Source organism: Oryctolagus cuniculus, chromosome 10 (genome assembly GCF_051225735.1).
Source record: "Oryctolagus cuniculus isolate XC-2025 breed Fujian yellow rabbit chromosome 10, ASM5122573v1, whole genome shotgun sequence".
Classification (NCBI taxonomy): Eukaryota; Metazoa; Chordata; class Mammalia; order Lagomorpha; family Leporidae; genus Oryctolagus; species Oryctolagus cuniculus.
The window spans coordinates 64075238-64098129 of NC_142876.1; the positions used below are offsets into that span (position 1 = coordinate 64075238).

General features: G+C 44.3%; 1 protein-coding gene across 10 annotated transcripts in view; it reads left to right on the plus strand.

Annotated features, from left to right (window-relative positions):
- ARHGAP28 (Rho GTPase activating protein 28) overlaps positions 1 to 22892 on the plus strand; it is a 209736-nt gene that overhangs the window by 72066 nt on the left and 114778 nt on the right. The window lies entirely within an intron of this gene.

The following is a 22892-nucleotide window of genomic DNA, read 5'->3' on the forward strand; positions in this document are numbered from 1 at the left end:
TGCTGGCACCTGATCCCAGCTTCTTGCTAATGTAGACCCTGGAAGGCAGCAGTGATGACTCAAGTAATTGGGTTCCTGCCTTCCATGTGGGAGACCTGGACTGAGTTCCTAGCTCCCAGTTTTGGCCTGGCCTAGCCCTAGACATTGGGCATTTGGAGAGTGAATCAGTGAATGGGAGCTCTCTATCTTTGTCTTTCTGCCTATCAAGTAATAAAAAAAAGCAATTTTGCATCGTGTTATTTGACAATTTCTCTGAATTGCAGTATTTAGAAAGATGCTGAAGCTCTGCAAATTAAGCAGTGATATCCTTGGGTTGCTGATTAGGGTTGTGGAATTTGTATGATAGAAAAATAAGAATAACGGTGCCAGCAAAATAGACATTTTCAGGAACTGCATATATTAATCACATTTTCTCTGGTGCAACAAGATTGCTGAAGGCTTTATCATTGCATCTATTGTTCCACAAGCTGAATAGGAACACTGTTTATATTCCAGGTTTCCCATTTTGTTTTCATCAGGATTCTAAAGGAAAGTTTCAGTGTGTTAATCAACCCCTGACCTCCAAAACAGTCTTTTTGGGAACACTGTCTGCCTTCGTTCTGGGGGGTGTGGTTACGGTCAATAGCTCATCGGTCCTTACAGAGAGCAGAACCGTCTGCCTGTTCTTGTATAGTGTGTTAACCATCTTCCTCCTCATGAGGTACAATATGTTAGCAGCAGTGAGAATCCATTTATCAAGACCTGCGCTGGCCTCTGACAATTTTTTATTGCTTCAAAATTACTCTGACCTGCAGGCCTCTTTGTAACAAACTTCAGGCAGGAATTCAACTATTCTGCTACAAAAGTAAATGGAAGAGAACAAAAAAGCCACTGACACTGAACCTGAGAACCCTGAGCTTAGGTCAGACTGATTGCTTTGGACTGGGATGGGTTGGGAAACTTCAGGGGGGAATCTGAGGCTGTGGCAGAAAGCAGGCTCTGGTCCCTTGTGAGCAGCAGCGTGGGCAGCTATGCTGACAACAGTCAGCAGGGCTGGACTGCACGTGCCACCTCTCGTCCATGACCAAGGATAAGGCCCAGGTGCTATCGGGATGCCATGTGTTCTGCATGGGCTGGGCCCACTGGGCCATCCCAGGTTGAAGTCAGAGCTCAGATAAGATCAATGTCAAGGCCAGGTGGCTGGCCCCATCAGTCCACTGGGCTGAAGGCCAGAATTTGACTTTAACCAAATATTCACGTTTACCACTTTAAGCAATGAAGGCTAAAAGAAAAATCAGCCAGTCTTGTGATGCATATGAATTCCACAGTCACAGAATATAAAAGGTTCTTATTTTTGATTATCAAATTTATATTCTAACTCTGAGCCCGCATTTCTGACAGAAGAAAAAACTTAATATAGTCAAAGCCACAGCCAGTCAGCTTGATCCAATTTTGTGCTTTTGAGGTTGCTTCTGGGTAAAATTCAGGCATATTCAGACTCTCTCCCCTTGTCTTCCTCCTTTCCCTCCCCTCTCCCACTCTTTTCCTCCTTAGAGCAGTCAGGGGACCCGGATCCTGGCTCAGTAGAGCAGTCAGGGGATCCAGATCCTGGCTCAGTAGAGCAGTCAGGGGACCCGGATCTTGGCTCAGTAGAGCAGTCAGGGGACCTGGATCCTGGCTCAGTCTTCCCCTGACTTTCCTGAGTCCTACCCCAGTCCGATTGAATGCAGAACTCCTGGCATGGGCACGTGGCTGGCTGTGGTCACCAGCTTGGCTGCCACCTGTTTCTCTATGAGGAGCTGAGCCTTGGTCTCCCCTGGTTTCTGACAGGGACTGCCCACTCTGCAGCTCCTCCCATGGGGACCCTTAGCTCAGCCAGGAGTGTGCCTGCCTCAGAGACTCAATCTCTGTGTCCCCCTCCCCCTCTTTCTCAGCTGCAGTCAGCACCCCCTCAGGCAACACGGGGAACTCCTGACCCCAGCATGCCTTAGCCCATCTGCCGCATGCCCATCTGCCGGCTCTGTCTGCCCCTCCTGCCCCTGTGACACGCGATGTGTCTCTGAGCTGCCTCCCTTAATCATGGAGGAAGGGAGGCAGGAAGCAAGTGTCCTCCCAGGTGCCCTTGAACTTTGAGGGAAAGCCTGCGGAACCCCAACTCCCACCCTGATGTGCTGGCTTTTTTAACAGGACTGGGAAAAGCACAGGGCCTCTGCTTGCTCTCCCAGTTTTTCTTTTCTCTGGAGTTTGGAGTGGGGTGGTGAAAAAAACTTGTTTTGCCAGTTCATATCTTTTTTCAAAACTTCTTGGACTCTCATTTGAATTAGAGCCAAGAATGCGGTATCTTTGTTTTGCTGTTTTTGTTTTTCTGGTTTTTTCTTTTTCCTCTGCTGTCAACTCTCCCTGGGGCAGATGAACTGACCACCTCCTATCTCTTGGAGTAGGGCGGAGAGAAGGGGTGGACTGCTGGAGGAGGTGGTGACGGGACCCATGTCTGTCAATATCCTCTGTCACCCTGCCCGTAGCACCAGCTCTGACTCACCAGTCAAGGTGCAGTGCGCTTCTCCCTTCCTTGTGATTCCGGCCCTTTTTTGTTGCTCTCCTCCCTCGGAAGGACTTCTGTGCTTAGCGCTGTTACTGAGGAGGGCTCCGGCACCCTCCTCAGGAGTGGGGACGCAACACTGCATTGTGGGGTGCAGGAGTGAGAACGTTCGCTGTTCCCAACATGCTGAAAACCCAGACATGATGCTGCTGATCTTTCTATTTTTTAATGTTTGCCTAAAAGCTCTGCTTAGAGCACTCATGATGAATTCTTTGACATATATACCCCCCTCTGTCCATCCTTGCAGCTTCAGTTTTTGTGGATTTGACCAAACTTGGATTGAAAACATTTTTAAAATTGTATCTGTACTGAACATGTGCAGATTTGTCTTACGGTCATTATTCCCTAAACTGTGCCATATAACAACTATTCATACAGCATTATAGGTAAATTAGAGATAATTAAACCAAGTTATATGCAAATAATATAATTTTATATAAAGGACTTGCACATCGTGGTTTTTTATAGCCATGGAGGTTATGGAACCAATCCCTGGTGAATACTGAGGGTTGACTGTGTGTGTATGCTATATAGCTATGTGCGTATGATATACATTTGTATATTGTGTATACTCTGTGAATAATATTCATGGTGTTTACTATTTACTCATGGTATTTACTATTTTTTTATTTTCCTTGGGTCTGCTTTTTTCCCAAATATTGGAAATCTGCCAGTTACATTGCATTGAAAATCCAAAAAGGGGTTGGAGGATTTCAGGCCACGTTTCCCTGAGATGAGAGTGACCTCTGAATGCCCAGCTCAGAAGGCCAGTCCTGTTTCCCAAGCAATCCAGCAGAGGTCACTCTGTTTTTTCCCTCCTGAGCCAGGCTTTGAAAATGGCTTCCCTGGGCTTCTGTGTGCCTTTGCCTCAGGCTTTTAGCTTGTTGCTCTGTGATCTGTAAAGCTGCCCCTACTTACCATGCCAGACTCATTGCAGTCTTTTAAAAACAATTTTTTTTTTCTGAGAAGCAAACAGAGAGAGAGAGAGAGAGAGAGAGAACTGTCATCCCGTGGTTTATTACCCCAAATACCCACAACAGGCAGGGATGCCTAAGCCAGGAGCCAGGAACTCACTCCAGGTCTTCCTCGTGGGCAGGAACCCAATTATTTGATCTATCACCGTGCCTCTCAGGGTCTGTACTAGTAGGAAGCTGGAGTCAGGAGCTGGACTGGGAGTTGAACCCATGCAGTCTGGGTCTTAACTGCCAGGCTGAACACTCGCCTGTCCTTGAAGTCTTTGTTCATCGAGCTCCCAAGTCCAGATCTCTGTTTTAAGGGCATTTCTTTTAACCACAGGAAATTATACATTGCTAAGTTAGCTGAAGTCTCTCTGTTGAACAGTTCCCTTTCCCTCCAATCCATTTCCCATTCCTCTCCTGCTCTGTGCTCTGGGGGCTCGTCCATGAGCCTCTCCTCTTCAGATCCCAGCTGAGTCTGGCTACTGGGAGGCACAGGAGGAGAGCAGAAAGGGAAGAAGAGAATAAGACTGGGATGTCTGTTCTCCGTTCCCCTCCCCTTCTTCCCAAGATCACAGCTCTTCCCATGATCCTGCCGCCCTGCTCCTGTTTGAGCTCCAAAGTTCTATAGTTCTGGTAGTACCTCTTCTTTGTAAATAGCCGAATAGCCTCCTCCCAAGTTACCCTGTTTGAGTCTCTATCTGCTTTCTCCCAGGACTCAATCTAGTCCCTACAGTTATAAACTCCCAGTGTATATACCCCTGGGCTGCATTGCTACAGCAGGTGTGTCTGAACCTTGGACCGGCAGTAATTGTAACTCTGGGACCTTTGTTAGAAATGCACATTCGTAGATTCTTCCCTACACCTCTTGAGTTGGTCTGCATTTTAGCAAGATTCCCATGTGTTTTATAGGCACCTTAAAGATTAAGAGGCACTGCTCTAAAGGTAAACTCCCTGTAAAGGGAGTCAGAAGCCAGGAGCCTTGATACCTTTAAGCCTTCCCTCCTAAATTTGAGCTCTCATTTATAGAGAAATCCCGTACTTCTCTTGAGCTTACTATTGATTCTCGTGCCCTGCCAGCAACTTCTTCCCTACCCGAAGTTCCCATCCCTCTTACCTCTTTCCTTATTTGTTTATTCCACAAACTTTATTGAATCCATTATAAATTCCAGGCACTGGGTTAGTTGCTGGGGATACAAAAAAGAATAAAATGGTGATAAGGCAATAAAAATAAATAAATAAAGGTATATCCCTGCCCTCAACTGTATAAAGACGTATTCATAGTCAATGACAATCCAGCAGGACGTATATACTGTGACAGGGATCAAGGCCAAGTTGTCTAAATTACAATTACAATGCTTGGTGAGTGTTGGGATGTCCTTCTGTCAAATCCTCTGAACAAGTTTAGTTTCATTTGAAAATCTTTTGTAGAGTTATCTGATTGTAATCCCCTGTCTGCATGCATGTTTCTAATGTCACATTTGACAAACAGCAGCCTTCTTCCCAGGGAAGGCCAAAAATTCATGCAGTGAGAGTTGTGTGTATGAAGGCAGCAGCCAAGCAGCAAATGCCAATGGGCAGCTAAGCAAGCATAGAGAAATAAAGAGGTTGGGTTTTTTTTTTTTCCCTAAAGGAAATTCATAGTGGGAAAAAAAAAGAATGATCACCTCATAAGCTGTTCTTGGAATTAATTCAGGTGCTTCTTAAAGAGTCTAAACCCCTCTTTCTGAATGTTGTCACAGGAGCTCCTAATTGGGCCCTATCTTTTATTACCTGTAAATAACACTCCCACTCACTTCCCTGCGTAATTCACATAAATGAAATAACACAGATTCCAAATGACTCAAGTAAAAACAAAGGAACACTTTTTCTTATCTGTGTGACTTTTTAAAAAGAAATGTTGGCTTCAGGCTGTGAATAGTGGTTTAACCATCCATCCATTCATTCAAGAAGTCCAGGTATATTGCTTAAAGCCTAATTCTTTCCCACCCCTACCTGACACTAGAACTCTGTGCAGGAGTTATCTCCATCGTTCTGAATTCTTGAACTTCCTTTCTACCTCCAGCTCTCTGTCTCTGTTCCTCTCCTACCTTCTACCAGCACATGTAGATTCCACCTCTCGACTCCCTCTGTTTGTAAGCAGCTGAGGCTTACATAACTTCCGTGTATACTTATGGGAGTGGATTCCCTTGAATATAGCCCTGTTATAGTTATATCCTAGTGTGTTGTAATCCTTATTGTACAGAACAGGACTCAACCAACCAGCAGCTCTGAGAATTCCAAAGAAGTGGGTAGAGCTGAGAAACTAAGAAAGGGCGTTACTGTGCTTATGATATATAAATGAGCTTCCAAGTAGCCATGGGCACTAGACTGACATGGAAATTTTAAGCCATTACTTAGTTTTCCAGGGACTAATACTACTCAGTAGAAGCTCATCAAGTCAATTTAGTTGGTCATGATTAGCATTTGAAGAAAAAAATGGTATAGAAAAGGAAATATGATATAGTGCATCATACATAATGAGACTGTTCTGTGAACGTAAAAAGTTTTGTTTTTGAGAGAGAGCAAGACACACACACACACACACACACATGGGGTTGCGGGGGAGAAAGCTCCCATTTACTAGTTCACTCCCTAAATATCCACAACAGCCTGAGTGGAGTTAGGCCAGAGCTGAAGCTGAGAGCCAGGAACTAAATCCAAGTTTCCTAAGGAGCTCAAATACTTGAGTACTTGAGCCATCACCACTGACTCCCATGATCTGTGTTAGCAGGAATCTGGAGTCAGGAGCTGGAGACAAGTATTGAACACTTGTACTCTGATATAGGATGTGGGCATTTTAACTGCTGGTTCAACTGCTCACCCTGTATCATGAATTTGTATTTGTTGCATATGTGATATATGTGTGTACTGGGTTTAGATATAAATTATGTTTCTTCATATGGATTGAAGTTAAACATTAGGAAAACATTAGATGTGCAGTATTTGAAAAAAGGAAGTTTTTTTTTTAAAGATTTATTTATTTATTTGAAAGGAAGAGCTGCAAAGAGGCCGAGGCAGAGAAAGGGAGAGAGATCTTCCATCCGCTGGTTCACTCCTCAAATGGCTGCAATGGCTGAAACTTGGCCGATCTAAAGCCAGGAGCCAAGAGCTTCTTCCGGGTCTCCCACATGGGTGCAGGCTCCCAAGGACTTGGGCCTTCTTCCACTGCTTTTTCAGGCCATAGCAGAGAGCTGGATCAGAAGTGGCACAACCAGGACTTGAACCAATGCTCATATGGGATAGCGGCACCGCAAGCGGCAGCTTTACTCACTACCCCACAGCGCCAGCCCTGAAACAGGGAAGTTCTATTGGAAGGAGCCTGTGGGAGGGAGATGCTTATCATTAAGTGTAGGGAGAAAGTCAGTTGAGCAGCACAGTGTTTTGACACTGAGTGACCACGATGTGATTTCCAGGGGTGGGCATTTGTCCTTGTGATTAAGATGCTGCTTAGGGTGGCCACAACTAAAGTGCCAGGGTTTGAGTCGCAGCTGTGTTCCTGGTTCTAATTTCCTGCTAATGCTTACATACCCTGAGAGCGAGCGGGTGATGGCTCAGGTAGTTGGATCTCTGTCACGCATGTGGGAGGCCTGAATTGAGTTCCAGGCTCTTGTCTTCAGCTGACCAGCCCCAGCCATTGCAGGCATTTGGGAAGTGAACCAGTGAATGCGAGAGGCCTCTCTGCCCATCTCTCTCTCTCCCCCTCCTTCCCTCCTTCCCTCCCTACCTCTCTCCCTCTCTCTGTTTCTCTCTTCCCTTATGTCTGCCTTTGTGCTCCTCAAATTAAAAAAAATTAAAAGATAATGATTTCTGGAGTTTTTAATTTTATACATCTGAAGTGAACATTGCTGTTAAGTTGCGAGCTTATATATTAGAAATTTCCTGTGGTTTCTCATTTCATTTGCTTTCCCCCTCCTTTCTTCCTTTTTTTAACACAGATTTTTTTTTAAATTATCTTGTCATATATACTTAAAGAAATTTTTAAAAATTATCTTGTCATATATACTTAAAGAAAAATGAAAAAATATTTGCCTAACTATGCCAGATTCTAGAAGGATTAAGTGTATACTTGGGTCAGGATAAGTTGGTGACAATAAAGATAAAAGTTCAAGAACCCAATGAAGAAAAGAAACCCCCAGGAAGGGAGAAGCAGAACCCAGTCCACCTCCCAATTTGTCTTCCAGCCCCGTGTCTCCACCACCACCTTACGTGACCTTCCCACCACACACCCACCAGGTTGCCTTCTGATGGTGCAGTGGCCACTTCATTCTTTGAAACCACTATTCCAGAATCCTTGTTATTTATAGGGGTTGAATCCCTTCAAATGACTTAAGATTGTACCAATTAAAATTTTATTTAAAGAATAAGGACAAATTCTCCCTACTGCGTTGAATTGCCATTCAGGGCTACTAAGGTTATATGCTATGGCTGTTAATACATTAGCAGTTGCAGTTAAAGTTATCTGTTATGGGGAAAAATCCCTAAGATAACAGATTTTCCATTTAAAGTTCAGTTCCTTATCATGGAAAAATTTTTTTTATTTTAATTCTTCAGCATTTTTCTTTTGGCTTCAGCATATTGAAATGTTCCAATGTAGTCAGTTATTCAGAAGTGAATTTAGTGTGGGAATGTAATTTGAGGGTAGGGACAAAATCAACAAAAAAAATTGGCATCCCCTTGAGTGAAAGTTCTTTAAGCTGCATCGTTGTTATTTCCTTTTCCTTTATCCTAGATGCCTTCACTTTGTTGGCATGAGATTCTTAATACAAAGATCTTTAAGATAAGTCTTCCAAGGGATGTGGTCTACAAATGGAGAGTGGTGGCTTTTAGCTGTGGGAGGAATACTTAGAGCGAAGCCTCATGCCCGGAAATTCTTCTTTAGTTTATCCAGGATGTGACTTGAAACACTGTGATGTGCACCTGAGATGATGGCACCTTGAATGTAGTCGGCTGGCCTGGCTCCCCATAGCCCTTGCTGTGGATATTTTGTTTTACTACTCAAAAACATTTTTACAAAAGCAACAATTCTTTATTAGAAGTGTCAGACACCAGCTTGAGAGACTTCTGTTTTAAATACATGAACACAAAATCTTTTTTTAATATTTATTAATTTATTTGAAAGGCAGAGTTATAGAGAGGCAGAGGCAGAGAGTGAGGGAGAGAGAGAGAGCAGTCTTCCATCCGCAAGTTCACTCCCCATATGGCTGCAATGGCTGCAGCTATGCGGATCCGAAGCCAGGAGCCAGGAGCTTCTTCTGGGTCTCCCACATTGGGGCAGGGACCCAAGGATTTGGGCCATCGTCTACTGCTTTCCCAGGCCATAGCAAGGAGCTGGGTCGGAAGTGGAGCAGCTGGGACTGGAACCGGTGCCCACATGGGATGCTGCTGCTGCAGACCGGGGCTTTAAGCCGCTGTGCCACAGCACTGGATCCACAAAAGGTTTCTTGATGTGAAAGTTTAACTCTTGTACCAATCTGAAGATATCAGTCCCCGCAGAGCCCACCATCGTTTGTCTTTAAATAATTTGAGTTTTGCTCCCTTCAGCTCACTCTAGCTCATACTGCCTTCTGTCTTGTCTGGTCTCAGTTTTTTTCCAGTCTCTGGGTAGCTTATTGATTTTCTTCCTGCAGCTTTTGGCTATGTCTATGGATTGGGTCATTTGTTCAACACCTTCTAAGTTTCCCAGAATGCCTGTTGTTTGTCATACATTTTATCAGCGGCTCAGGACCCACAGAAGACAAGAGACAGTATTAGCTCGTGGAAAGAACTTCCTGGGGCTGCTTCTCTTATACCAACAGATAAGTGAGAAGCCAGTCATCACAACATAGTTTGGAAGGTGGTGCCAGGGGCTCCTAACCATCAGCAAAGGCCTCACAGAGACAATGACATTTGAATGGAGTCGTTGCCCATCGTGATGTTACGTGGCCTTGCAGTACAGGGGAGAAGAGGCATTCTTGTCAAAGAAAACAGCCTTGTAGGAGCTGCCACAGTTCATGACTTGTTCAAGCAGGGTGTAGAGGTTGATTTGTTGATGAGGAGTTGTCTACGACGAGACTAGGACTCTGGCTTGGGAGAGAAGGTGTCAGATCTTTTCATAACATGCTTAGGAGTTGGGGCCTTGGCCTTTGCATGGTTGGAGCTGGTGGAAGGTGAACTCCAAGAACAGATATATGCTTTGAAAAGACTAATTTCATGGCAGCACGGAGATGGTCTGAAGGGAAAAGATACAGGAAGAAATAGCACTGGGAGGCTGTGGTGACAAGTAAACAGCTGAACTAGAGTCCAGATGCTGTTGCCAGGACTTGAAAAGAAATTAGAGGAAAAGCATTATCACTGTGAGAAATCTGGAAGAGAATAGAAAAATAATGAGGAAAGTACCAATTACCTGTAATCCTTTTACTTGCAATAACTGTCATTACCAATTCATTGCAATCAGTTTTTCTTGTATATTTTATTTACTTAAGAAAATTTTAGATGCTTAATTTTCATTTGACATAATGAAAAGCATTTCTTATTATAATAGACATCCATTAACATAATGATGTCAAAGTCATGTTTCTTTTTTTAAAAAAGATTTGTTTATTTATTTGAAGGGCAGAATTACAGAGAGAGAGAGAGAGAGAGAATCTTCCATCTGCTGATTCATTCCCCAAATGTCTGCAATGATAGGAGCTGGGCCAATCCAAAGCCAGGAGCCAGGAGCTTTCTCAGGGTCTCCCACGTGGGTGCAGGGGCCCACGCATTTGGGCCATCTTCTACTGCTTTCCCAGATCATTAGCAGGGAGCTGGGTCAGAAGTGGAACAGCTGAGATTCAAACCAGCACTCATATGGGACCCCAGTGCCACAGGCTGTGGCTTTATAAATAATTTCACAGTGCCAGCCCCCAAAGTAATGTTTCTATAGATGCATGATAGAAATACCAGATCATTCCCTTAATTAGTAGTTTCTAAATTTTCATAAGTAGCCTTGTATTTTACATCTTTGTGTATAAAATTGTCTATAGTTATCATTGTCTTGGACTAGATACCTTAAGTAGAATTAGTGAGTTAGGAGGTAGCGTTGTAGCACAGGAGGTTAATCTGCTGCCTGCAATGCCAGCATCCCATATGAGCACCAGTTCAATTCCCAGCTGCTCCCAATCCCATCCAACTCCCTGCTAATGTGCCTGGGAAAGTAGCACATGATGGCCCAAATATCTCCAGTAGGAGACCAGAATGAGGTTCAAGGGTCTAGGCTTGGGCCTGGCCCAACTCTAGCTGTTGTGGCCATTTGGAGAGTGAACCAGAGGATGGAAGATTCTATGTGTGTATGTGTGTGTGTGTGTGTGTCCCTCTGTCACTCTGCCTTTGAAATAAATCTTTAAATGTTTTTAAAAACTACAGAATTAGGCCAGCGCTGCGGCTCACTTGGCTAATCCTCCACCTGTGGTGCTGGCACCCTGGGTTCTAGTCCCGGTTGGGGCACTGGATTCTGTCCCGGTTGCTCCTCTTCCATTCCAGCTCTCTGCTGTGGCCCGGGAAGGCAGTGGAGGATGGCCCAAGTGCTTAGGCCCTGCACCTGCATGGGAGACCAGGAGGAAGCACCTGGCACCTGGCTCCTGGCTTTGGATTGGTGCAGCGGCCATTTGCAGGGTGAACCAACAGAAGGAAGACCTTTCTCTCTGTCTAACTCTGCCTGTCAAAAAAAAAAAAAAAAAAAAAACTACAGACTTAGTGAGCTAGGTCATATTTAACATTAAGAATTTAATACCGTTGTTTTGCTTTTTAATAAAAATGAAAACCTTCTGCTTTAGGTTTTAGAAATGTTCAGGACATAGAACAATTTGATTGGGTTTGGTGAACACTTTAGGAGACTGAAAACAATTCCAGTTTTATAATTTGAAAGATGAGGTGTATGGTGTGGTCATTAACTGAGAAAAACAGAATGCAGGAAAAGCAGATTGTCACAGATGAGTCGCGTTTTCAGCTGGTTACATTTGAAGTACTACACTTGCAGAAAATGCAAGTTGTATATAGTGGGCAGGTGAAAACGTGTTGTGTAGCCATTAAAAGAAGTTGAAAACTCACGGTGTAGAGGTGAGAGCAGTTTAGCAGATAAGTGTTCGTCAGAGTCATAGATGTGGATGGGAGAGGGAAGTTGGTAAGAATTAAGGGTGAACCTCCAAGGAACACTGCTGTTGTTCAGGGTTGGGTGCATGATGAGTCAGTGAAACAGAATGAACAGGAAAACCAGGAGGGAAGCCAGGAGTGAGAGATTTTCTGAAATGAAAGAATAAATGGTCTGCAGCCTTGGTTCTTATCCCTGTCAGATATATTGCTCTCTTTTACCCATCCCAAAATGAAATTTATGGATAATATCATCTACCTTTGCAAAAACATGATGTTATGTTTTGGTGCAAAACATTTTTGAAATCCACACATACAAGAGATGTTCAACAATTTATGGTAAAATATGCATGAATTTCTACTTTTTTTCAAGAAATAAATTCATTTACTTCCATTTTTCTATGAACTTTTGAAATACCCTGCTGTAAAGAAAGAAAAGGAAAGTCTCTTTTATATAGCAAACATTTCGTGAAAACATAAGGTCATGACAAAACCAGGTGGGTGACATACTGAGGGAGTCAGATAGTTGTTTTGTGTAGAATTACCAACTATGGGGAAGCTATCATTGGAGACAGGCTTACTTGAACTGTATGACTACATTGCTGTAGATGATTTAAATTTCCACAGTGCTGAATGTTCAGGCAAAACAAAGAAGCAGTTTCCCTCAATTTACATTATGATTGCTTTGCTGGAAAATTCTTCATATTAAAAAATGCTTTGGAGTGCCTCTGCTGTGGTGCAGTGGGTTAATGCCCTGGCCTAAAGTGCCAGCATCCCATATGGGCACTGGTTCGAGACCTGGCTGCTCCACTTCTGATCTGGCTCTCTGCTGTGGCCTGGGAGAGCAGTACAGGATGGCCCAAGTCCTTGGGCCCCTGCACCTGTGTGGGAGACCCAGAAGAAGCTCCTGGCTCCTGGCTTCAGATTGGCGCAGCTCCATCTGTTGCAGCCAATTGGAGAGTGAACCATTGGATAGAAGATCTCTCTCTGTCTCTCTCTCTCTCTCTCTCTCTCTCTCTGCCTCTCCTCTCTCTGTGTAACTCTGACTTTCAAATAAATAAATAAATCTTTTTTAAAAAATGCTTTGGAGCAGGCATTTAGGTAAGTAGTTAGAAGGCCCACATATCACATTGAAATGCCTGGGTTCAGTTCTGACCCCTGCTCCTGACTCCAGCTCCTCACCAAGGCAGACCCTACAAGGCAGCAGTGATGTCTCAAGTAATTGGATTCTTGCCACCCACCTGGGAAACCTAGATTGAATTCCTGCCTCCTGACTCAGACCCTGGCCTCGGCCACTGCGGGCATTTGGGGAATGAATCAGCGGATGAGAGCTCTGCCTGTCTCTATCTCTCAAATAAATAATTATTTTCAAAAATGCTACATTTTTGTATCTAGGACTGAATCAAACTCTAGTTTCAAATAACTGTTAAAAGGTGTTTCACCTATGTTGCATGTCCTTCAGAGATTTGAAAGTTACGTGTGACACAGGGTAATTCATTCTTGTGCAGGACTGTCCCCTGCGTCATAGGACTCCTAGCATTCCTGGCCTTGCTGATTACATGTGAGTCATTGCGTCATTGCAACGTGCAAAAATGTCTCCCACGGCATTCGGAAACACAGTCCAGAGGAGAAGCAGGGGCCACACTGTTGAATGCCCCTCCCGGATCCTTGGTCTTCAAAGTTCTGACTAAGCAAGAACTGGGGGAAATAACATAATGGTGTAGTAATAGTGACCGCTGTGACACCAGTTGTCTCTCCTCACTCAGGTGATGGGGTTTTTCCACTGGATCTGCATAATTTGCTGCGTCCCTCTTGCCTCTGATTTACGGTTCTTAGGTGAACTCATCAGACACATGAATGTCGCAGTTCCCCGTATCAATGGCTCTCGCCTAGCCAGTTCCCAGCCCACTTACAAATGAAATGTGTCCCCCACAGCTGCTTCCAGCCTGATGCTTACATTTACCTGGCTCAAACTTGTGTTTTTTTTGTTTTTGTTTTTGTTTTTTACATTAAGTGGAACTTAACGAAGACCCTGAAAGAAACACATTGTTCCGGCTGGTGCTGCAGCTCACTAGGCTAATCCTCCGCTTGCAGGGCTGGCACACTGGGTTCTAGTCCTGGTCAGGGTGCCGGATTCTGTCCCGGTTGCCCCTCTTCCAGTCCAGCTCTCTGCTGTGGCCCGGGAAGGCAGTGGAGGATGACCCAAGTGCTTGGGCCCTGCACCCCATGGGAGACCAGGAGAAGCACCTGGCTCCTGGCTTTAGATCGGCATGGTGCAGCGCGCTGGCCGTAGCAGCCATTTGGGGGGGTGAACCAATGGAAGGAAGATCTTTCTCTCTCTCTCTCTCTCTCTCTCTCACTAACTCTGCCTGTCAAAAAGAAAAAAAAGAAACATATTGTTCCAGCTTTTATACTGATCATATAGGGTGAGTCCACATTTCTTCCCGAAAGTCCCTTCCAGTTTACATCATGTGACTTTAGATGAGTTATTTGATGTTTGGGGCCTCCGTTTCTATAGAATTAAAATATTTCTGAGACATAATAAACACAACACCCTGAAATACTGTGCATGCACAAGGTTCACCATGGCTGTGATTCATGATTGGATGTAGAAGACCCTGTAGAAGATAAGGTCTTCTTACGCTTGGAATAAGGAGAAATGAGGAGCATTGCTCCTCTAGAGTTGCTTTGAACTAGGCATTCAGTCTGTAGATGGTCTTCTTATATACACACCTGTTTCATTTCATGTACTTCCCCCTTCTTATCCACTTTAGCTTCCCACAGCCAAAAGGGAATGGACAGATTTGATGTGAAAGAGATAATATTGAAGAAGATAATTAAATTTGGGGCTCCAGAGGATACTTTTTGAGTAGAAGAGAACTGAAGAGTTGCTGAACACCTTCAGGAAACTATTTAGATGGTTCTTGCCACGGCCCACACATTTGAAACTGTTCTATAGATTGTAAATAGACTCCAATGGCAGTGACATTGAAAAGACTCTCGGTTATAGTCTGCTGCTTGCTTTCATCAGCACAGATGTGTACGGGCTTCCAGGACGCTGAGCGTTTGATTTAGACTTGCTCCTTTAAAGGAGCCCAGGAAGGTTAATCAAAGGGACCCGTGCAGATTAAAGGTCACAGAGGGCATTAGAAAACGCACAATGTGGGTGGAAACTTCTCCACTCAGAGTCATTCACTCATATGGAAATGTCCTGGCTTGCCTGCCAAAGGCTCTTTTAGGTCATTCACACAGTGGATATGAAGGGGGAGGGAGAGATTATATGTCATAAATTCTGTAAGGTAATAAAATTAATGCTTTATTCATTTTAGCCATAAAAATAAAAAATGTTAGATAACAAGCACTGTTAGACTGTTTTCCCAGTTGTAGATCGGCAGTATTTCGCTGACAGAATGCGTATGGGGTGAGATTCTGGTCCTAAGGTGCTGCAATGTAGATGCAGAGAAAATCACATCTAAAGTAGCTGCCAGGTTTTCTATGCTTGCTGCAGCACAACTCGTGAATGTGATTTTCCCCTCCTAACCTGCCTTGATTTTCCTCACCTACTCAGTTTCATAAAAGACTAGCAAATTTTGTTCTACTCCATTGTTTTTTCCCCTCTCTGAGGCTTTTGATTTACACTTTTGCCTGACCTCAATAACACTGGAGGAGTTGTTACTTTTTAGGAGTGGCTTCTTGACCTTCAGGCTGTAAAAGGGAAATGAGGAGAGCATCCTTGGAATGACAGAGGAGGCTGGGGATTGGCCAGTCCCACCAGGGGGAGCTGCACCTGCACCAGCCCATAAGGACAAGCGTTACTGTTCTGCCCCTCACAGGGCCGAGCTCAGCTCAAGGGCTTTTATTTTAGATGTTAAAAATTCCCAGTGGTTTCAGTTTTTCTGGTAAATTCTTTGAGTTGTCTTAAAGAGTCTCTTGCCTTTTTTCCTGATCTTGCTTTTTGTTTGTCCCATGGAACTTGAACCTGGGTTCTGAAATCACATGATCAACCTAATTGTTCAATAGTAGTTTTTCCTAGATACACAAAGAAAGATTCAACAGGTTTGGGGCCAGCGCCATGGTGCAGTAGGTTAGTTCTCGGCCGGCGGCGCCAGCATCCCATATGGGCACCGGTTCTAGTCCCAGCTGCTCCTCTTTCAGTCCAGCTCTCTGCTATGGCCTGGGAAAGCAATAGACGATGGCCCAAGTCCTTGGGCCCCTGCACCCTCATGGGAGACTGGGAAGAAGCACCTGGCTCCTGGCTTCGGATCAGTGCATCTCCAGTCGTTGTGGACATTTGGGGAGTGAACCAGTGGACGGAAGACCTTTCTCTCTGTTTCTCCCTCTGTCTGTAACTCTACCTCTCAAATAAATAAATAAAATTTTTTTTAAAAAAAAAGAGAAAAGAAAGATTCAAAAGGTGTAAGCAGACTTTCTGGAGGCATCAACTGAAGGACTGAAATTTGATTTCCACATATGGTCAGAGGATTTTCCTGGGCACTCATTTCTAATGACTAATTCTCTAAATCCTGGAGAGGATTTTTTTTTTTAAGATTTATTTATTTGAATGTCAGAATGGCGAGAGAAAGGGAGAAACAGAGAGAGAGAGAGAGAGAGATCTTCCATCTGCTGGTTTACTCCCCAAATGACCATGGTGGAGGTTGGAGGGCTAGGCCAAGTCAACACCAGGAACCTGGAACTCCCTCCGGTTCTCGCACATAGGAAGCAAGAGCCCAAACACTTGGGCCAGCTTCCGTTGCTTTCTAAGGTGCATTAGCAGGGAACTGAACTGGAAATGGAGCAACTGGGATATGGGATTCTGGCGTGGCAGGTGGCAGCTTAACCGGCTGCACATGATGTGGAACCCCGGAAGTGGATATTTGCATGCTTTTCTCTCTAGGCAAGTGAATCTTTATACAAAGTTTCAGACTCAGCATGAACAAAACAGCTTGTTTCACTTGAGCCTCCCATTCTTACTGAGATCCAGTGAGGAACAAGTGTGAGGGATTCTTGCCAGAAAGGAGTCAAGTCTCAGCCTTCCAGCCAATCCCCTGGCTGGGGAAGGAGAGGATTCCTGCCAGTGTGGCCCAGGCCAGCAGGCAGGCTGCAGCCTGGGCCCTGCACACGTTCTTCCACTCTGTGCTGGAGGTGGGGAAACTCTTCCCTGTAGAAGGCCAGAGGTAAACACTCTCACTACTGTGAGCCATCTGATCTGTGTCCTAACTGTTCAACAATGGACTCTACAGAAACACGTGGAAGTGGCTGGGAAAGCTGTCTTCAAAACCTCAGCAGCAGGCAGCATATTTTATGCCTTGATTGTCCACAGGCTGTAATTTACTGTCCCTTAATGCCAGGTCATGCCCAAGTCCTTACTTGGCTAGCTAGGCATAGCCCATGTGAATGGCCAAGTTCCATTCACAGAGAGAGGGTAACCTTATATTTAGAGGTTTGGCTTCCCTAAGTCCTTGTGGTTCTGCTACGCCTGGGGCATCCCTTTAAATATTTTAAAATACATAGCAAAGTAACAGATATACCCACCCTGACATTTCATATGTGACATTGGAATCTGAATCAAATGACAATGTGTGACAAGTGCCAGATTATCTTATCTAAAGTCTACAGGCTTCTCTTGCTTTTGGGGATAACCTGGCAAGTGGATGAATGAAAATGTTTGATAGAGGAGCTGGTGCTGTGGCTTAGTGGATTAAGCTGCTGCCTGCAGTACCAGCATCCCACATGGGTGCTGATTCAAGACCTGGCTGCTCCACTTCTTATCCAGCTCTCTGCTATAGCATGGGAAAGCATTAGATGGTGGCCCAAGTCCTTGGGCCCCTACACCCACATGGGAGACCCAGAAGAGAATCCTAGCTTCTGGCTTCGGATTGGTGCAACTCCGGCCGTTAAGGGCAATTGGGGAGTGAACCAGAGGATGGAAGACCTCTCGCGCGCGCTCTCTCTGCCTCTCCTTCTCTCTCTGTGTAACTCTGAATTTCAAATAAATAAATACATCTTTAAAAAAGTGCTTGATAGAATGTATAGCAGCATGCAGAGGTGATGTTCCAAATACTCAGTGACTCTTTGTCCGGCTCAGGTAACTACCGAGAGCAACAGGCCCTAATGGTACATGCCCAGTGTGACTGCTGTGTGGGCAAGCACTCATTGAAAACAAGTCACTGGCAGCAAATGGAGCACAGCACACACACATCTATGTAGATGTGAAAATGTGCACACACATGCACGTATATTTTTTTGGATAATATTCAGAGTGTATGAACTCTCCCAACTTGCAAATAAATAAAATATTTATTTATTTGAAAGGCAGAGTTACAGAAAGAGAAGGAAAGACACACACAAACATACACACACACACACAGAACTTCCATCTGCTGTTTTACTCCCTCCCCCAAAATGGCCTCAACAGCCCGGGCTGGATCAGGTCCAAGTCAGGAGCCTGGAACTCCATCCACATCTCCCATGTGGGTGGCAGGGTACTTGGGCTGTCTTTTGCTGCTTTCCCAGGCCATTAGCAGGGACCTGGATCAGAAGTGGAGGAGCAAGACTCATACCAGCACTCATAGGGATTGCTGGTGTCACAGGCAGCGGCTTAACCCACTGGGGCCACAACACCCACCCCTGAGAAAGCAGTTATTTAAAATTTTCAGATGATTCTTACAAACAACAAAGGAAAATGAGAAACAAACCTTAGCCAGGTGTCCAGTGGGTAGGGAGCTCTGTGCATTGGGAGTAGCAACAAAAGAATCCAGGCAGACTTCAGCACTTACCTTAGGGGTGAGCATTTCTGCATTTCTGACAGGTAAATCTTTACTGAAAGTAAGCAGACTTGGAGGCCCTAGGGTTGTCCTGCAGGTGGTACAGACCAACAACTTCCTGTGGTCAGGTGGATGCACTTGGGAAAGCTGCCCTGCTTTGCAGAAGAGCTTCCTCTCCCCTCCCCCAAGGCATCCCTAATGCCCCACTTGCAGCAGACCTTCAGAAAGGGAAAGACTCCAGATCCCTTTGATGGCTTTTGGAATTTGTCTCCATCACAAAAGAAAAGAAAGCAAGGCTGCCAGCACAAAGATCCCTGCCTTCCGGAAGCTCCTGTGGCCAGGGCATCTGCCTGTGCTTCCACGGTCCTCTGAGGCCGGCGTGGTCCTGGCAGAGCTCTCCTGGGCAGTATATGCAGCGTAAGGGCTCTGGGTTTCCAGGAACATCAAACATCGTGTGGTCTCTCACCCCCTTCTCCCCAGCCGCTGTTTCCTTTTCTCTTCCATAATAGCATAGCTGTGTTATCTCTTCAGAGCTGGCACTGCCTGGAACTGATTTCCACAATTGGGGGCCCTGTAAGAGAAGGGAAACTGGAGAACTGTAGATAATGTTTTTAAAAACAAGCTTTTTTTTTTTTAATGATACCATATGCTTAAAGGAATAGTGTTAATTTGGAAGGAGAAAGAAGATAGGTATTTATCTTGTTCAATACAAATTTTTCTAGAACTGAATGATAAATTAATAAACCTATAAAATATTTTTTGAAACATGTTTCTTCAAATCAACATTCACTTTTAGAAATTTCCATAAATTTTACAAATTTCCATAAATACCTACAGTTTATCCATGTTTACACTTTTAGTATTTACGCATAGGGCTATCTTTTGCTGCTTTCCCAGACCATTAGCAGGGACCTGGATGGAAAGTGGAGCAGCAGGACTCATACCAGCACTCATAGGGATTGCTGGTGTCACAGGCAGCATCGTGCCATAATAAATCTAATGTCATTTCTGATTTCAAGCAGTTTAAAACTGCATATTCGAGATAAGTCCTATCTTTAAGTCAGTGGAATACAATGGATGATGAATGTTGGCTGATCATTTTCATCTGATAAGGTCAGGGACAGTGCCTTACAGAGAATGCTGTTTTCCACACTTTTTGGTTTATAAAACCTTGTTTTAACAATGTGTACAAGTTTTCTTCTTTGGTGATTTGTCTGTCTGTTCAAATACTTAGCTCATTTTAAAAACTCAATTGTTTTATTGGAATTGAGTTTTTCAAGTTTATTATTGATTTTGAAAGGCAAAAGGAGAGAGAGAGAGCGAGCGAGCGAGCTCTTCCATCTCTGTTCACTTCCCAATGCCCACAACAGCCAAGCCTGGGCCAGGTCAAAGCCAAAAGCCAGGTGCTCCATCCGATCTCCCACATGGGTGGCAGGCAGCAGTCCAGGTGCTTGAGCAGTCATCTGTTGCCTCCTAGGATGCACATTAGCAGGACACGGGAAAGGACGCTGAGGTGGGACTTGATCCCAGGCACTCGGACGTGGAATGTGGGCATACCAGGCAGCAGCTTAATGCTCTGCACCACAGCACCCGCCCCTGGAATGTCGTTTTGAAAATTCTCTATATGTTTTGGATACAAGTGCTATATCATTATTTGACTTGTCAAAGTTTAATTGTAGTCTGTGGCTTATCTTTTCCTTTTTGAAGTTTTATTTATTTTTATTTATTTTAAAAGGAGAGAGACAGAGATACAGCTAGATCTAAGCCAGGCCAGAGCCAGGAGCCAGGGACTTCATCCAGGTCTCCCACATCAGTGGCAGTGACCCAAGTACTTCAGCTGGGGTGGGCTGAGGCAAAACCAGGAGGCGGAAAGGAGGCAGAAATTCAGTCTAGGTTATGGGTGCCAGCAACGCAATTACTTGAGCCATCCCCCCTGCCCCCCCCCCCCCCGGAGGGTCTGCATTAGCAGGAAGCTGCTGTCAGGACCAGGAGCTGGGTGTTGAACCCAGATATGGAACTCAGGTACTCTGCCGTGGGACTCAAGAATCTTTTTTTTTTTTTTTTTAATTTATTTGCCAGAGTTAGACAGTGAGAGAGAGACAGAGACAGAGAGAAAGGTTTCCTTCCATTGGTTTGCCCCCCAAATGGCCGCTACAGCCGGCACACTGCGCTGTTTCGAAGCCAGGAGCCAGGTGCTTCCAAGGACCTGGGCCATCCTCTACTGCCCTCCCGGGCCACAGCAGAGAGCTGGACTGGAAGAGGAGCAACCAGGACTAGAACCCCGTGCCCATATGGGATGCTGGTGCTGCAGGCAGAGGATTAACCAAGAGAGCCATGGCACAGGCTCCAGGACTCAAGAATCTTAACCAGCATCGTAACTGCTAGGCCAACATCTGACCCTTCACAGTATCTTTTGAAAACAGAAGCAATTTAAGTTTATTTCACAAATGTTTTATTTTACAGATTACACTTTTATGTGTCTGTTGCCTTTGCATCTTTACTGAAAATTAATTGATAACATATATGTGGGTATATTTTTGGACTCTGTTCTGTTGATCTATGGGTCTCTTGACAGCAACAGCACACTGCTTTATTACTGTAGTTTATAATGTCTTGAATGCAAGTAGTACAAGTGTTTTGCCTATTCCAGGTTCTTTGCATTTCTCTATGAACATCATAAAGCTTGTAATTTCTATAAGATAACCTGCTGCAATATCATTGGGATTGCTCTGAATCTGTAAGTCAATGTGGGGAGAACTGACATGCTGACATATTTAAGCTTCCAATCCATGAACAAGTTGTTCTCTTAATTAATTTAGTACTCCTTTAATTTATCTCAGCAATATTTGTAGTTTTCAGTGCACAAGTCTTACACATCTGTTGTAAGATTTATTCTCCGGTGTGGCTCTCAGTTTGATGCCATTATAAATGGTATTGTTTTAAATTTTTCTTTTGTGTTTGCTCCCTGTTAGTGTACAGAAATACAAGTTTTTTTGTATATTGATCATGTACCTTGTAACCTTGCTAAACTCGCTTCTTAATTTAGTAGTTTTTTTCTATATCCTATATGACTTTCTGTTTAAATAATCATGATATCTGCATATGAAGAGAGTTTCCTGCTTTCTTTCCAGTCTGGATGCCCTTCCTGTCTTGTTGTTGCTTGATGGTGCTGGTTAGACACATCAGCACAGCATTGTAGAGAGGTGGTGAGAGGAGTCATCAGGTCTGGTTTTCATCACAGGGAGAAAGCATCCAGTCTTTCACTGCTAAATATGACATTAGCTGTTTTTCATGGCTGCCCTTTCCTGCTGAGTACCACCCTTCTGTTCTTAATCTACTAAGAGATTTTTCGACATACATGGAAATTGAACTGAAAGTACCTATTTTTTTTGTATCTACTGCATGATCCTTTGTTTTTTTAGTCTATTAATATGATGAATCGTATTAATTGTTTTTTCAAATATTCAATCAACTTTGTTTTCCAAAAAACCTCGTGTGGTAATTATGTACTATCCTTGTGATATTTTGTGGGTTTTAATTTGCAAAAGTGTTTTAAAGAACATTTGCCATCTCTGTATAAGGAATCGGCCTGTGGTTTTCTTTTACTATCTGTCTTGTTTGGTGTCGCTCCCCCTCTTCGTGGAGGAACGACACAAGACCCTGCGCTGTTCTTCTGTCTGCTCGGCCCTCCCCGGGTTTGCTGCTGGTTCTTCCCGGGTTGGCTACTATCCCTTCCACCTCCGTGGAAGGGCAGTTCCCCCTGGCCACATTCCCCACTTCCGCAGGGGAGCGGCACACCGCCGGCCGGCTCTTCTCGGGGGCTGCACAGGTGTTCCTTCAGCTAGATGTTCCCCTTAGATGTTCCTGGTGCATGCCGTCTCTCTCCTCCTTTATAGTCCTCCTCTGCCAATCCCAACTCGGCTGCCCACACGCCGAGTACGCTGCTCTCCTCCAATCAGGAGCAAGTCCTACAGTTTATTAGTTGAACTGGAGGCAGCTGTGCGGAAGCTGTTTACTTCTCTCCCAGCGCCATATTGTGGGAGAGCAGATGCATAGAATAAGTCTTAATTCCAGTAACTCAGTCCAGTCCGGATTGCTCCCCACATTTGGCATTTGGGGAATGCTGACCACATAGAATGAGTCAGTTTTTTGAAAGTCTCTGAAGGATTGGTATTATTTCTTCCTTAAATGTTGGTTGAAATTCCCTAAACCTGGAGTTGCCTTTGTGGGAAGATTCATTCAATTTATTAAATGAAGGGTTATTCTCATTATCAATTTCTTATTGATTGAATTTTGGTGGATTATGTTTTATGGAGAATTTATCTTTTACATTTAAGTTGTTGAACTGATTGACATAAATTTTTTATAATATCAACACTAGTTTCCTTTTAATTTCTGTAAACTCTTTAGTGATCTCGTTTCTCTCATTTGTGATGCTGCTAATTTGCA